General features: G+C 32.1%; 1 long non-coding RNA gene across 1 annotated transcript; it reads right to left on the bottom strand.

Moving 5' to 3' along the window:
• Positions 1-411: 411 nt before the first annotated feature.
• Positions 412-3,407, bottom strand: LOC126879206 (uncharacterized). The gene is made up of 2 exons (XR_007696004.1): positions 2,093-3,407; positions 412-1,437 (listed from the first exon to the last, which is right to left on the bottom strand). It is a non-coding gene; the product is annotated as an uncharacterized LOC126879206 (long non-coding RNA).
• Positions 3,408-14,590: the final 11,183 nt, after the last annotated feature.

Genomic DNA, 14,590 nt, shown 5'->3' with positions numbered 1-14,590 from the left:
ACTAGAATGCTAAGGTGAAATGGGTAAGTGGGTGAGGAACTGATAATAGAAGTATGGGGAGACAGAGGCAAACTAAATAGAATTGGCTAGCAAGAGATGCAAAAGAACAGCTTGACACTCAAGGATGGGTATGGCTCATTTGCATGCCTGTCGAAGAACAGTAGCTCAACCTAAAGAGAGATGATGACTAGAAAAGGGAAATCTTAAGATAAAAATATATGTTCAGAAAATAAATTAGATAAATATAATAATATAATAAAAATAGAAGAATATAGAAGATAAATAAAATAGACTGAATTATGGGCGCCAGAAGTTGGAATGGACCAAACTTCCAGGTATCTTACACTGCTGTAAATTATTCAATATATTAAATTATTAAATTCAAAAAATGGGAAAAAAAAATAATTGATATACAAACAAATAAATATTTATTAAAATATAACTACCTAGATTATTGACAACCTCTGAGTTAGAAAAAATACAACCTATGTAGCTCTAAAATGACAATTTGACTTAACTACTTATCTGAATATGAGTATACAACTATAATTACATTAGTACTGGGGTAGCTCTTATATGGAGCGTACCCCCAACTTACACTAAGGTTAAACAACAACCTTCACCAAATAATCGTACGATTGTAATACGTACAGCAACGTTAAATACTACAAGAAATCAATACTAAAATACCTACCTAGGATGAACCATACAAATATATATAACTCAATGAGTTGAATAGGCAACACCTAACTGAACCAACGCAGTCCTGGATGATAAAGATCCTTTTTCTGACTCGTGGTTTTTAATAATGACCAAGTAAAACTAATAGCTATCCTGAAGGGATAGGGATTAGGGATTGAATTTAATTTAATAACAAATGAATTTAAGTTAAGCAAACAGATTGGGAATTTAAATTACAAGAAACAAGCTAATAATATTAAAAGATATATATAGTTATATGAAAAATATGGGAAACAAGTCTAATAATATTAATAAAAAATAAATGTAAGGAACTACTGTATGGGAAAAGGTTATTTGGGCCCAAATTATCCTCTTTTACAAAGAGACATACAGGTGTGGGAGCTCTATTGAATTATGTGTATGTTAATTACTTAAATGTTCTGGATATTATAAAAAAAATAAGTGTATAAGTGTACTGGTATAGGTAGATAACTACTGCACTGTTAAATATAAAAAGTTCACGAAACAAACCCGATTGACCTGATATTGTCCCCACAAGTTTTCCTTACTACTTCTCAGTAAAGTCTTAAGCACAGAATGGTGCTACGCAGTCAACCATAACACGGCAATTCTCCAAAATGCAGGATAATGACGAACAAAAATTACATGTTCCTCTAGTACTTGTCCCCTAGGTGACTTGGTCGAAAAGCGGTCCTTCTCAGGTGGTAGGAGTAGTTAAAAGATTTTCCCCAGTGGCTAAAAAAAATAGAATCCTGGTTTTACTTCCTTGTAATAATGTAGGGAAAAGTCAGAGAAAGAGAAAAAAAAAATCAGGAAGTTTTTATTTAGAATAAAGAAGAATCAGAAAAAGCTATCTCATTAGAAAGGAAAAAACAATCTTCCACTAGACTGTTTGGTGACCTTGTCATAAGATTGGCATATAAAATGGCCTTGACTCGATAATATGTAGACAAGTAAGTCTAAAATTTAAATGCTGAATATATTTATTTTGGAAATAGCTTTTCATAAAAAATAGTATAGTTATTAAATGATATGGAATAATGCCAAAGTAGTGTAAGAATTTATGAAAATACCAAATATCGGAACAGAATCGGTGGGTATGATGTACGGAATTTACTATGTTTCAGAACTTCATGATTATAATATATAAAATTGGAATTGGGTAATATGTGATGTAACATAACCCCACAAATTAAGAGAGATAATTTTATAAGATTTATGACAAAATACTTTCCCTCTGAGTGGATATTACATACAATGAAATAGTTAAAAGATACCAGACTGAATTAATAAGCTCACTGCAAGATTTAATAGTAAAATTTTTTTGAAGACGTCAAATAAGACAAAAACAAATATGGCGTTATAGTAGCGTGTTAAAAAAATCATTTACCAGATAAACCACAACTCACTGTTGCGAACCTCCAACCTCGTTTCTTCAGCCCACTAAACACATACGTAATAAACTTGGATAGTTTCTTTTCAAAATAATACTATGACTTGAAACAAGAATGAAATATTCGCCACTTTTACGTGGATAGGTTATCTGCCACTAGGTACTTATTCGGTTGAAGGCTTCGACCAAAGTGATATCTTATTTTCCGTTCTACGCCGACCATGTCACAATACTTTTCAGGGGTTTACCGCCAGGAGTACACAAGGTACAAAACGTACAGGTCTGCTAATCTATAGGTTTGTGATGACGTCAGTGAAAGACGAAATATTTATTAGTAATTGTTTCAAGTAGAATTTAATAACAGAACATTATTAAAATTTAAATCGCATAACAATAAAAATGATTAGAAGTTAACGGAATGTTATAGTTGGGTAAATAATATGATCTTATTTTCAACGAAAACTTTTCGTTTATAAATTTGCAAAAGTCTGTGTGTTATTGCGTTGCCGCTCCTGCAATACTTAGAGCAGATGTATCGATGGATTCTTATGTAGTTTTGTCTTCTCAATCCAAATCTGAAAACGGCATTTCGATATCTCTAACCGTCTTCGAGATAATCGACCTCAAACTCTAAAATGTGACGTCACAATCCGGTTATTTCCTACCACGCACTAAACGTCAGCTGAAATCTTTGATTAGGAAGTAGGCTACTTTTTTAATCTGAATTTGTTAAGCAAAGCAAATGTTATTATTTACATTTGAGTTTGACACTTCGTGAATGTCAAATTAAATTTTAAATTATTTGGCTATTAATAAAATATAAATGACATTTTATAGTGAATTTAATTATTATATAAAATAATATGTGTAATAAATGTATAAAAATACAATTTGAGTATATTTTGAAAGCAATAATACATATTATACTATATTAATAATGAATCAGTAGAAACGATTATATTTAAATTTGGTAAATTTAACTCCACTCGACCAGCGCACGACCACACAACTCAAAATACAAATACGTAAATACGGTTGCGTGAAGCGTGGCGCAAATCCGTGGAATTTACGAGACTCGCTCGGTCTGTAGATCCAAGTAAAGTTCATCAGTAAAATGTATCTTTATCATGTATGTATTATTTATTTTACAATATTGGAAAATTGTTATTTAAAATGTGGTTTGGAATAAAAAAGGATGTTCTGATATATGAAATTACATCCTTCTAATGGAAAAAATATTTGACGAATTTTCTCAAATTATGGATACCAACATCATTTTCATTTATAACTCTTGTATTTTTAATTTGACGAAGAAAAGTTATTCTTCATAAAAGTCTCTTCTTGGTCTAAGATTTATGATGCAACCGTCATGAATCAAATTTTATTAAATTTTATACGAGGTATGTAAAAAATGTGAGTTTCGAGTAAAGTATCTGTATAGTTCACAACATTTAAATTAGAATGATATATTTGCACATTAAAACATAATTTTTAATTCTAAACAGCTTTTCGTAATAGCAATTTTCTATATTATGAATTTAAATACGTATATAAACAAAGTTTTCGTTATGATAATGCTCGCATTTTCAGCTTGTTTTTACTTTAATCGCTTCGAAATATTATTATCAATGATAATTCACTATGCGAACACGTCGAAACAGACGTATATATCTAGCAAATAGATTATGGAATAAAAGAATTCTTAAAATCAGAGTCACAAAAGGAATAAAAATATTGATATAAAGAACTCTAATCAGGCCCGTGCTCACTTACGCGTCAAAAACATGGACGATATAACAAAAAGGGATGGAGAACGGTTAGGCTAATGGTAGGGGAGCCCAAGCTGGGATTTTTGCAGTTACTCGAGCGCGTCAGATTATCACATGGGGAGAAACCTGGTACCCTGGAGATGTACCTCTAGCATATATTGGCTCTTAACACAGGGGAGTTCGTTAAGGGAGGCACGAAAAAAGAAATCTATCCTTAAAAAAACTCGAAATTGTCAGATTAAGATAAGGTAAGTTAAGTACATGCAAAAGAGTGTATATTTCAAAAATCTGACGATTTGAGCCGGGCGTAAGGAAATGGTTGAGTCCCAAAGTTTCACAAGAAAAAAGCGAATATTTAGCGAAATGAATGACAGATCAAAAAACTAAAAAATATTTGCTCAATATTTTTTAAAAATCTGTCGAATGATACAGTTCACCAAATATAGCTGTAAGTGTGAAAATAACTACGATCATGATGCGCATTCGTCAAACGACGGACCTCGCACTCGCACTGATGGTCTAGACTCTAGACCGTTTGTATGTGCGTTCTCACTACATTGTTAGTGCAGGCAATGGGAATTTCACACTTTCAGCTATATGTGGTAAACTGTACCAAACACAACTTTCCACAGAGAGGGGTGGGGGTAAATTTAATATTTTAAATACAAATCCCGCGATATTTCGCAAAATAAACATTAGATCGAAAAACTGCAGAATACACTTAATCATTATTTTTGAAAAATCTATCGAATGGTACCAAACACGACCCCCCGCGGAGGAGAGGTGGGGGGTTATTTAAAATCTTAAATGGGAGCCCCAAATTTTTATTCCAGATTTGGATAAAGTCTTTACGTAAAAATAAGCAACTTTTATTCAAAACATTTTTTCAAATTATGGATAGATGGCGCTATAATCGAAAAAAAAACTATTGATGGAAATGGAAAATTAAATTAAAAATGGAAATCCCCACTAAAATGGAAAACTTTACTTAAGTTTTTTTTGGTTTTAGGACCTACTCTTCACAACCCAATAGGCCCCCAAAGCGCTCGAGTGACTGCACATTTAGCATACTTTTCTCCCCTACTATAACTTCAACGTAAAATCCTCAGTCATATTATTATTCCTATTAGTCTAGTCGCAACATAGGGGGTCCCGTGGACACTTTAATTTCGCCATGATTTGATGGTGGTATTATAGGTTTTTTGGGTCGCTTAGGAATTCCAAATGTGGTGCGTTTAATTGTTATTAACAAATTATGGTAAAATTAGGTGTTTTTCAGGAATTATTAGAAGCCCTGTAAATAAATTGATAGTGTTAAAGTCTTCTCTGGTGTATTTTTGGTCGCTCAACCGAATGCGACTAGTCGCGATTACTCAAAATAGGTTCTTATTTTGTCAATAACAAAATAATAGTTTATTCGCCGAAAAGCTCGAAATGTGCTATCCACAGCAAGTTTGTAGTGGTTTTCATAGTATTTTTATACGCTAAAGCGATTGCCGCTAGTCGTGATAGCTTAAACCACGTTCCGACTTTGTTATTAATAAATTATTGCAAAAATAACGGTTTATAGTACGTTCACTCACGATTTTTGCTCTAAATAAAAAAAACCACTTGGATTGACATGAAATTTGGCACACACGTAGCTAACATGTCAAACAAAACAAGTGATATTGTGCCAATGTCTGCTTTTACCCTGGGGTTGAGTTTCACCCCTTTTCGAGGGTGAAAAAAGAAACTCGAAAAGTATTGATTTAGTAAAAAAATTGTATAGAACAAACGTTGCTTAGAATTAATTAGTTTATCGAATTCCGAACTTCTTCTTTCACCCCCGAAACGGGGTAAAACTCACCCCCAGGACAAAAGCACTGATCGGCACAATATCACTTGTTTTGTTTGACATGTTAGCTACATACATGCCAGATTTCATGTCATTTCAAGTGGTTTTTTTTAATTAGAGCAGAAACCGTGAGTAAACGTACTATAAACCGTTATTTTTGCAATAATTTATTAATAAGAAAGTCGGAACGTGGTTTAGCTATCACGACTAGTGACAATCGATTTAGCGTATAAAAATACTATGAAAAAGACTACAAACTTGCTGTAGATAACGAATTTCGAGCTTTTCGGCGAATAAACAATTATTTTGTTATTAAGAGGCTAGAGTAGCGATCAACAGGTAGCAACAAACGCGTTCCAAGATTGCGGCTCTAATTTTGAATATTTTGTCGAGATATTTGGCAAACATATTCGTAACATAATAAAGAATGGCGGCACAGAGCCCAATTTCAGCAAAATATTGAAAAAAGGAGCCTGTACCGCCATTAAGAAAGACAAAAAATACACTTTCTTCAAGTAAACTTTTTTATCCCATGCCTAGATTTTGTGTAATCTTGGAACTACTAAAATTTTATATTTCTAACAAGAAATTAAACATATTATAACTAAATAACTAATTAGGCAACATAGAGATATTATCACCGCCATTTTGACAAACCTGCGTCAGATTTTCTCTAATCTGTTCTGTCATCTTTATCGATATCTGTTCAGTGCAGTAGTGTGTTAATTTAAGAATTCGTTTTTGTTGTTTCATAGGATCATAGAAAAGTAGTGTTTATTGATAGTTAATTAATTATATATTTTTTGTTGTTGTATAAGTTGTTTGCCTCTTTGAAAGAATAGATTGTTGTTAATTGTGAGTTTTAGTTATATGTAGGTAGGTAAGTATATTTTACGTAAAAATGTTTCGAATTGTAATGCGAGTATATAAAGTTTTAGGAGGATTCTTTATTCTAAAAATATTATCAATAGTTTAACAAAATGGAAAAAGTAGATCAAAGGAAAAATAAAGTGAAACCTTCCAAGAGAAAGTCCATTAAAAACCGTGCCAAAATTATGAGAAAATTGAAATTTGTTTCGCTTCACAACAAAAAATGATTATTTATTATTGTTTTATTATTAGATATTTCATGCAAATACCTTTCTAAATACCTATCTTAACATAAAATTTTATCCATTTTGGTTTATTTTTATAAATATCTATTTATTAATAATAAAATCGTTTTCTATTACTTTCATTTAGCGCGTCTATGATATTGTCAAAATATTAATTCTAAATAATGTCAAAGATTACCATTGTTGCCAAAGTTTATGATACTATCTCCAGAAGTTATATTTTGTTGCTATAGTCTGTTCGCTAAACTCAAACGCAACTTTCTAGATATTTTATTCGGTAATTTTGCCAATTTTAATAAAATTGGCAAAAAATAATTACTAAATAGTTAATAACCACTAAATACACTCGGATGAAAAATTAACCGGACACCTTAAAAATGGGTAATATTTGATGTCTCGCAATTCCTAAACCTGTTGTCCGATTTAAGTGATTTTTTAATATGTTATAGCCTTATTCTTTAACAATACCGATTTAATAATATTGCTGCTAAACAGGTAAATTTTCATTGTATACGAGGTGTACCAATGAAACTGTGTTTTTTTCTTAAACTTCGCATTACCCTGTGGAATATTCTAGCATTTATAAAATACTGAAATTGAAATCTAACTACAGCCTCATGTTTTCTAAACATTTTGCTTTTTGGTTCATTCGCGTACATTGGACCATAAAAAAGTTAGGTAATTTAACAACTAGCCATGTTTTTCATCAACACATGGTCTTTTTAAATAAGTATGGCAACGTTTAAAGGGTAATTCTGCATGAAAAAATAATGACAGTTTGCTTTATAAACGGTATGTCCGCAAATGCTTCGTTTCTGAGATAGGGGGGTGTTGAAATTTTTCTTACAAACTGACGATTTATTTATTGCTTTAAAACCGCTTGATATATGCAAATGAAATTTGGTGGGTTTTAACACGTAGTTATTGCACATTTTTTGACATACAACTAAAAATTTAATATTCACCATTGGCGCGCATACGGGTAATATGACAGCTCATATTACCCGTATGCGCGCCAATGGTGAATATTAAATTCTAACTTGTATGTCAAAAGTTGTATAATAACTACGTCTTAAAACCCACCAAATTTCATTTGCATATCTCAACCGGTTTTAAAGCAATAAATAAATCGTCACTTTATAAGAAAAATTTCAACATCGTCTATCTTAGAAATTAAGCATTTGCGGATATAGGTTTATAAAGCAAACTCATTATTTTTTCATGTAGAATAACTCCATAAAATTTGCCATGCTTATTTAAAAACATACTGTTTTGATAAAAACATGGCTAACTGTTAAAGTACCTAACTTTTTAACGGTCCAACATAAGCGAATGACTCAAACAACAGAATGTTGAGAAAACATGAGGCTATATTTGGGTTTAAATTTGAGTATTTTTTAAATGTTAGAATACTCCACAGGGCGATGCGAAGTTTGAGAAAAAAACACAGTTTCACTGGTAGACCCGGTATACAATGAAAATTTACCTGTTTAGCAACAATATTATTGGAACGATATTGTTGAAGAATAAGGCTATAACATATTAAAAAATCACTCAAATCGGACAACAGGTTTAGGAATTGAGAGAAGGAATGGAACAGGCCAAGACCCACCATGAGTTGTAAAGCCAATGATTATGATGATGACAGGTGTTTTTCAGGAGATTTTTTTATTTTTTAAAATTTTTATAAAATAATTTGTGAAATACATCAAAATCATTCAAAATTAAGCTGGGCCCATAACAAAAATATCTTAAATACTTAAAATGACTTTGCATATAAAAGGTCATTCAAACAAATTCGAATAATGGAAATCTGTTGAGTAGGAGAGCTTATGGCATTTTTTAAATAACTTTGCTAATAAATAAATAAAGTAAGTTTTACTTACAGTAGGAAAAATGAAAGAATACCCATGAACGAACATATAAAACACGCTGTATTTTCCTATCACCGTGTCGCACAAAAAATTGGCCAGCGCAAGTACATGTAATAATTATTGTTACATGTACTTGCACTGGACAATTTTCTTTGTGACACGGTGACAGGAAAATACAGCGTGTTTTATATGTTCGTTCATGGGTATTCTTTCATTTTTCTGACTGTATTTAAATTTTAAAGGGTTAAAAAATTAAAGACTTATGTATTTACATACATATACATTCGTTATTCATCGATAACATTGGATAACTGTTAACATTGATATTGTAACCTTAAAGGACAAAAAAATGACATAATTTTGCACATAAATATTTATTTATATATGTTAAACATAGAAAATAAATAATTATGGTCTTTTAAAAGTATCTATCATATTTGAAAATTTTTACTCACGGGGCCCTAAATGTGCTATCCTCACTACTGCTTCTCGTCTATTTTTCTATATTTTTAAAGTTTTACAGCAACATTTGATCTCATACGTGGTCTAACAATATTAATTGAAAACAATTACTAAGTTTACATTCTTTAATTATTCATATTTTGTAGAGTTTTACGACCTTTCGATTTCTTTCTGCATATTTCGTTAATTTCTTGCAAACAATTTTCTGGCTTTCTCACTAGGTTATTATTGTTCTATGTTAATTGATTTTAATATTATTCATCTCCCGATTGACATTCTCTTTATGTGACCATACTATCTCTAATGTTTTTTATCTCCTTTATTATAGTTTTATCCAATATAATTGCGACACCATTGTTACTTATTATGGCCTATTTGGTTTCCTCTACATATAATTTATATTCCCATATTATTTTTATTTTACTCTAATTTGGTTTCTGGAGTGCCGATTGCTCCAAAAAATTTAGTTAAATATTATTGGAAATATTGTAGTTCGTAAACTTAAAAGATATCCAAAAATATAATTTACCTATACTAGAACGACTGTTTATAGAATTCTTAATTCTTAATTCTAAATGACTATATAATTACCAAATAATTTGTCTACGTAATACTGAAAAACAACCGTCGGTAATTATAATTTAACACAGTTTAGAATAGAGGTGGTTAAATGATTATTAGTGAATGAATCCGAATGGTTCCTAATTCATTAGATATATTGTCTTTATAGTGTCCTTTGTATAATATAAAATAACTATATAATCACCCAGATATATTAGTTTGGCCATTGATATAAAAGTCACACACAAAAACATAAGCGTACAACTCAGCTCCTCCAAGACACAAACGTGTGTTACAATGAAATATTTTTTTTATTAAAGTTTATTTACTACATGCAATTAATAGATAAAAATTATAAGCATGTTTTTTGTTTGTACAAAAGGGTGTATGTATAAATTTAAATTTATGATCAGTGAAAACAAAAACTCCACTTAGTCCAGAAAGCCACTGCGCATCCGCTGGAAAAAGAATTCTAATTCGGATTTTTTGGGCAATCTTACTCAAAAAGGACTCCTTTTAACAAATTTGCATGTTGCCAGGACCAAAAGGTGATCAAAAATTTTTTAAACGTTTTTTTTGTTTTTTTCCTAAAATTATTTTTTTTTGTATGGAAAAAAGTTTTTTTAGGTTTTTTGGATCATTCCAAACAGAAAAGGTCTTTAGTGACTTTTCTCTAAAAATGATAGTTTTTGACAAATAAGCGATTAAAAATTGAAAAATTGCGAAATCGGCCATTTTTAACCCTCAAGAACTATGTGAAAAACTGAAAATTTGAATATTGCCAAGGTAGGCAGATATTCCTTAAACATCGATTGATGAAATCCCGAAGAGCTTTTGCAATACAATATTCAAAACTCCTTTGTTTTTTAATTGCTAATCAAGCGTGCGAGACACTATTTTCCACTGTTGTTCTGAAGCTATTTTCTTGTGGCATTTTTATAATCAAGTATATTCAAATGGGAAATAAGCCACAATTTTACCTAATTTTATTATTATTACCACTAATTTTACACCCGACTTGGGCGTCGAAACGTTAATAAAATCATTTTTAGGTAAAATTGTGGCTTATTTCCCATTTGAATATACTTGACTATTTTCCACTGACAGTATGGTGCAAATGAAAGCAATAAATTCGTTATTTCGTAAACCGTCGACTTTAAGGAAAACTCCCGAAACAGGTCGATTTTTATTTTTAAGTTATGATATTGTGGCATATATGGTATACTAGTGACGTCATCCATCTGGACGTAATGACGTAATCGATAATTTTTTAAAAAAGAATAGGGGTCGTGTGCTAGCTCATTTGAAATGTTCTTCAATTATCTATTCAGTAATATAAACATTTACATAATTATTTAAACAGGGTGTCCAAAAAAAATTTTATTAAATTAAATTATTTGACAAAAAAGAAGTAGAAGGACACCCTGTATAAGTAATTATGTAAATGTTTACATTACTGAATAGAGAATTGAAGAACCTTTCAAATGATCTACCACACGACCCCTATTCTTATTTAAAAAAATCATCGATTACGTCATCACGCCCCGATGGATGACGTCACTAGTATACCATATATGTCACAATATCATATCTTAAAAATAAAAATCGACCTTTTTCGGGATTTTTCCTTAAAGTCGCCGGTTTACGAAATAACGAATTTATTCCTTTCATTTGCACCATACTCTCGGTGGAAAATAGTGTCGCGCACGCTTGATTAGCAATTAAAAAACAAAGGAGTTTTGAATATTGTATTGCAAAAAACTCTTCGGAATTTCATCAATAGATGTTTAAAGAATATCTGCCTACCTTGGCAATATTCAAATTTTCAGTTTTTCACATAGTTCTTGAGGGTTAAAAATTGCCGATTTCGCAATTTTTCAATTTTTAATCGCTTATTTGTCAAAAACTATCATTTTTAGAGAAAAGTCACTGACGACCTTTTCTGTTTGGAATGATCCAAAAAACCTAAAAAACTTTTTTCCACGCAAAAAAAATAATTTTAGAAAAAAAAACAAAAAAAAAGTTTAAAAAATTTTTGACCACCTTTTGGTCCTGGCAACATGCCAATTTGTTAAAAGGAGTCCTTTTTGAGTAAGATTGTGCAAAAAATCTTAAACAGAATATTTTTCCTAGCGGATGCGCAGTGGCTTTCTGGACTAACTAGTCTCTCAGATTATTGAAATCTGCCTTTAACGCTAACTACCTCCTACCTCATTGCACTTCACTTCACTGCTGCTTAAAACCTATATTATGGGAGTTCCAATGGTTTGTGCCTCTTCAGTCTCCGAGTTTGCTCACTATTATGTAGCAGGTTTAGTGCAAGATTGTTTGGGTTGTTTTCCAATTTTAGCAAATAGCGGCTATGGTATTTACTTAATATTTCTTTTAACTGTGGCTACTTGGATATCGTCTCGGATTTCCATGTTTGGTATAAACCAAGGTGCATTTGTTATGGTTTATAGTACCTTCGACTGAAAGCGTTCCAATATCACTATGTTTGAGTTTGCGGCCGTACCCCATATAAGGAAATAATGGGGCCCGCATGTCTCGCTATCCATAACAAATGAATGGAATAAAGATATAGATGCGAGTTTTATCGATTTCGAAAAGGTCTTTGACCGTGTAAATAGGGAACAGATGTGGAAAATCCTTAGATTATATGGGATACCACTAAAAATCATAAACTTTATTAAACTCTTCTACGAAGGATACAAAGCCAAACTAGAACATGCAGATGAAGTAACAGAAGAAATATCCATAGAAAGTGGAGTCGAACAGGGTTGTGTACTATCCCCTACCCTATTCCTTATTACGATAGATTGGGTAATGAGAAAAGTAATCGACGATCGAACAGGCATCAGGTGGAACCTATTCAAACAGTTAGAAGATCTCGAATTTGCAGATAACATCTGCCTGATAACTAAACACCGAAATCATACGCAAAGCAAAAATTGACAAATTGACACAGTACTCCGACACGATCGGAGTTCGAATAAACACAGGGGAAACTAAACTTCTAAAAAATAATAACCATCCAAATAATAAAATAATGATAAACGGTAAAGAAGTAGAAGAGGTAGACAAGTTCACATATCTGGAATCTGTCGTGGAAAGGAGCGGGGGGTGTTTAGCATTATATAGGAAACGCATTAAACGCTTTAAATAGAATTTGGCCAACAAACGAAATATCGGAAACAACAAAAATTAAAATCTTTAATAGTTGAATTAAAAGTATACTGCTCTATGGAGCAGAAACATGGAAACAGGACGAAAAGACAACTAAAGAACTACAAACATTTGTAAACAAATCTCTAAGAAAAATCCTGGAAATATAATGGCCAAACAAAATAACTAATACAGAACTATGGGAAAGGACAAAGCAAACTAACATATCTACACCACAGTCAAGGAAAAAAAAAATGGAAATGGATCGGCCACACTTTGAAAAAAGACCAAAGCAGCATAGCAAGACAAGCACTTGAATACCAACCAGAGGGGAAAAGAAAGAGAGACAGAGCAGACAACAGCTGGAAAAGAACAACAACGAGAGAACACGAAAAAATTGGACTAAGATGGAGCGAAGTCAAAAAGAGAGCAAAATATAGAAGAGAGTGGAGGGAATTAGTTCACAATTTATCCAGACAATAAAACCAAAAGAAGATGGGCTGTTCCGGCCAGACAGCAACCTTACACAATACTCCACAAGGAGGGATGGAACGAGAGAGAGAGAGAGAGATGTCTCGCTATCCGGAGGAAGGAGGAAGATCTGGCCATCAATCCCACGCCTGTCGGTACGTGACCTCAATACTCAGTTTTCGCATTCTTGGTCCTTATGGACCTAACGGAAGAGTGTTTTTGGTGCCTAAGAACGGTGCCTTAATGTTTTTGTTTTTTTTTTAAATAGTATAAATTGTTAGTAGAAGCACAGTATAAAGAGGGACAGTAGAACCACTTTCCGAAAAATTGGAATTAAAATCTGTAGTCGCGCATGGCGACCGCGCAATGTTCTTAGTCGCTTTTTCCCCACTCTCGCATTGCTAGTCGCATAGAAAGGTACGGATTTTAAAAGGGAAAACCCGCATCTACCACCGGTGAAGCGTACTGTCGGTATGACTTCTTGAGATCAAAGCGCCGACAGAGGAGTGGTTTTACTGTGGAACCACTATATACTGTGGTAAAAGCATAAATAACAAATAACGAAAGGGGTTGTATGCTAGTTTTTTTTTTATTTTTTGTGGACCTTCTGCTATTATGTTCATTTTGATAACCTACTACGTGGCTATCTCAATATTTGCTTATTATACTGGGTCTTCTATTATAAGTCCAGTTTTGAACAATAGCCAATGCTCCATGGTACCCTTCAACTATACAATACACAACGATCTTGCTATTCCATTCAGAAGAGAAGTCATTGACCTTCAGGCAAACAGAGCCAAAGAAAGAAATTTCACAAATGATTGCCCAATCATAAGAGCATTGTACCAACCACACCACTACCACTAGATGTCTAAACAGAACCTGGCCCGAAGACTTTGGGTTTAGGTGAAGACTTGGAGAACCGTTAATGGATAATACCCACTACAAGCCACATATTATATCACTCATCATATTTACTAAATATTCCTGTACTACTGAGTAGATTGAAAATTAGGTGTAATAAATAAAAAAAATTACGTATGTTAATTACGATAGATCTTTATATCTATCCGTTGTGTTCCATTATGAAATTTTGTAATATTTGTAGTATAAAATTTAAACAGCAACAACCAATTAAAACAAATACTCCCAACTCTATTAGTTCTAATGATATTATAATGAAAATGTACTTTATTTACCTAGCTATTTTCTTTTTATTTAGTTGTATACGTGCCGCTTAT

The sequence above is a fragment of the Diabrotica virgifera genome, chromosome 1 (assembly GCF_917563875.1).
Source record: "Diabrotica virgifera virgifera chromosome 1, PGI_DIABVI_V3a".
Taxonomy (NCBI): domain Eukaryota; kingdom Metazoa; phylum Arthropoda; class Insecta; order Coleoptera; family Chrysomelidae; genus Diabrotica; species Diabrotica virgifera.
This window is presented reverse-complemented; position numbering and strand designations above follow the sequence as displayed.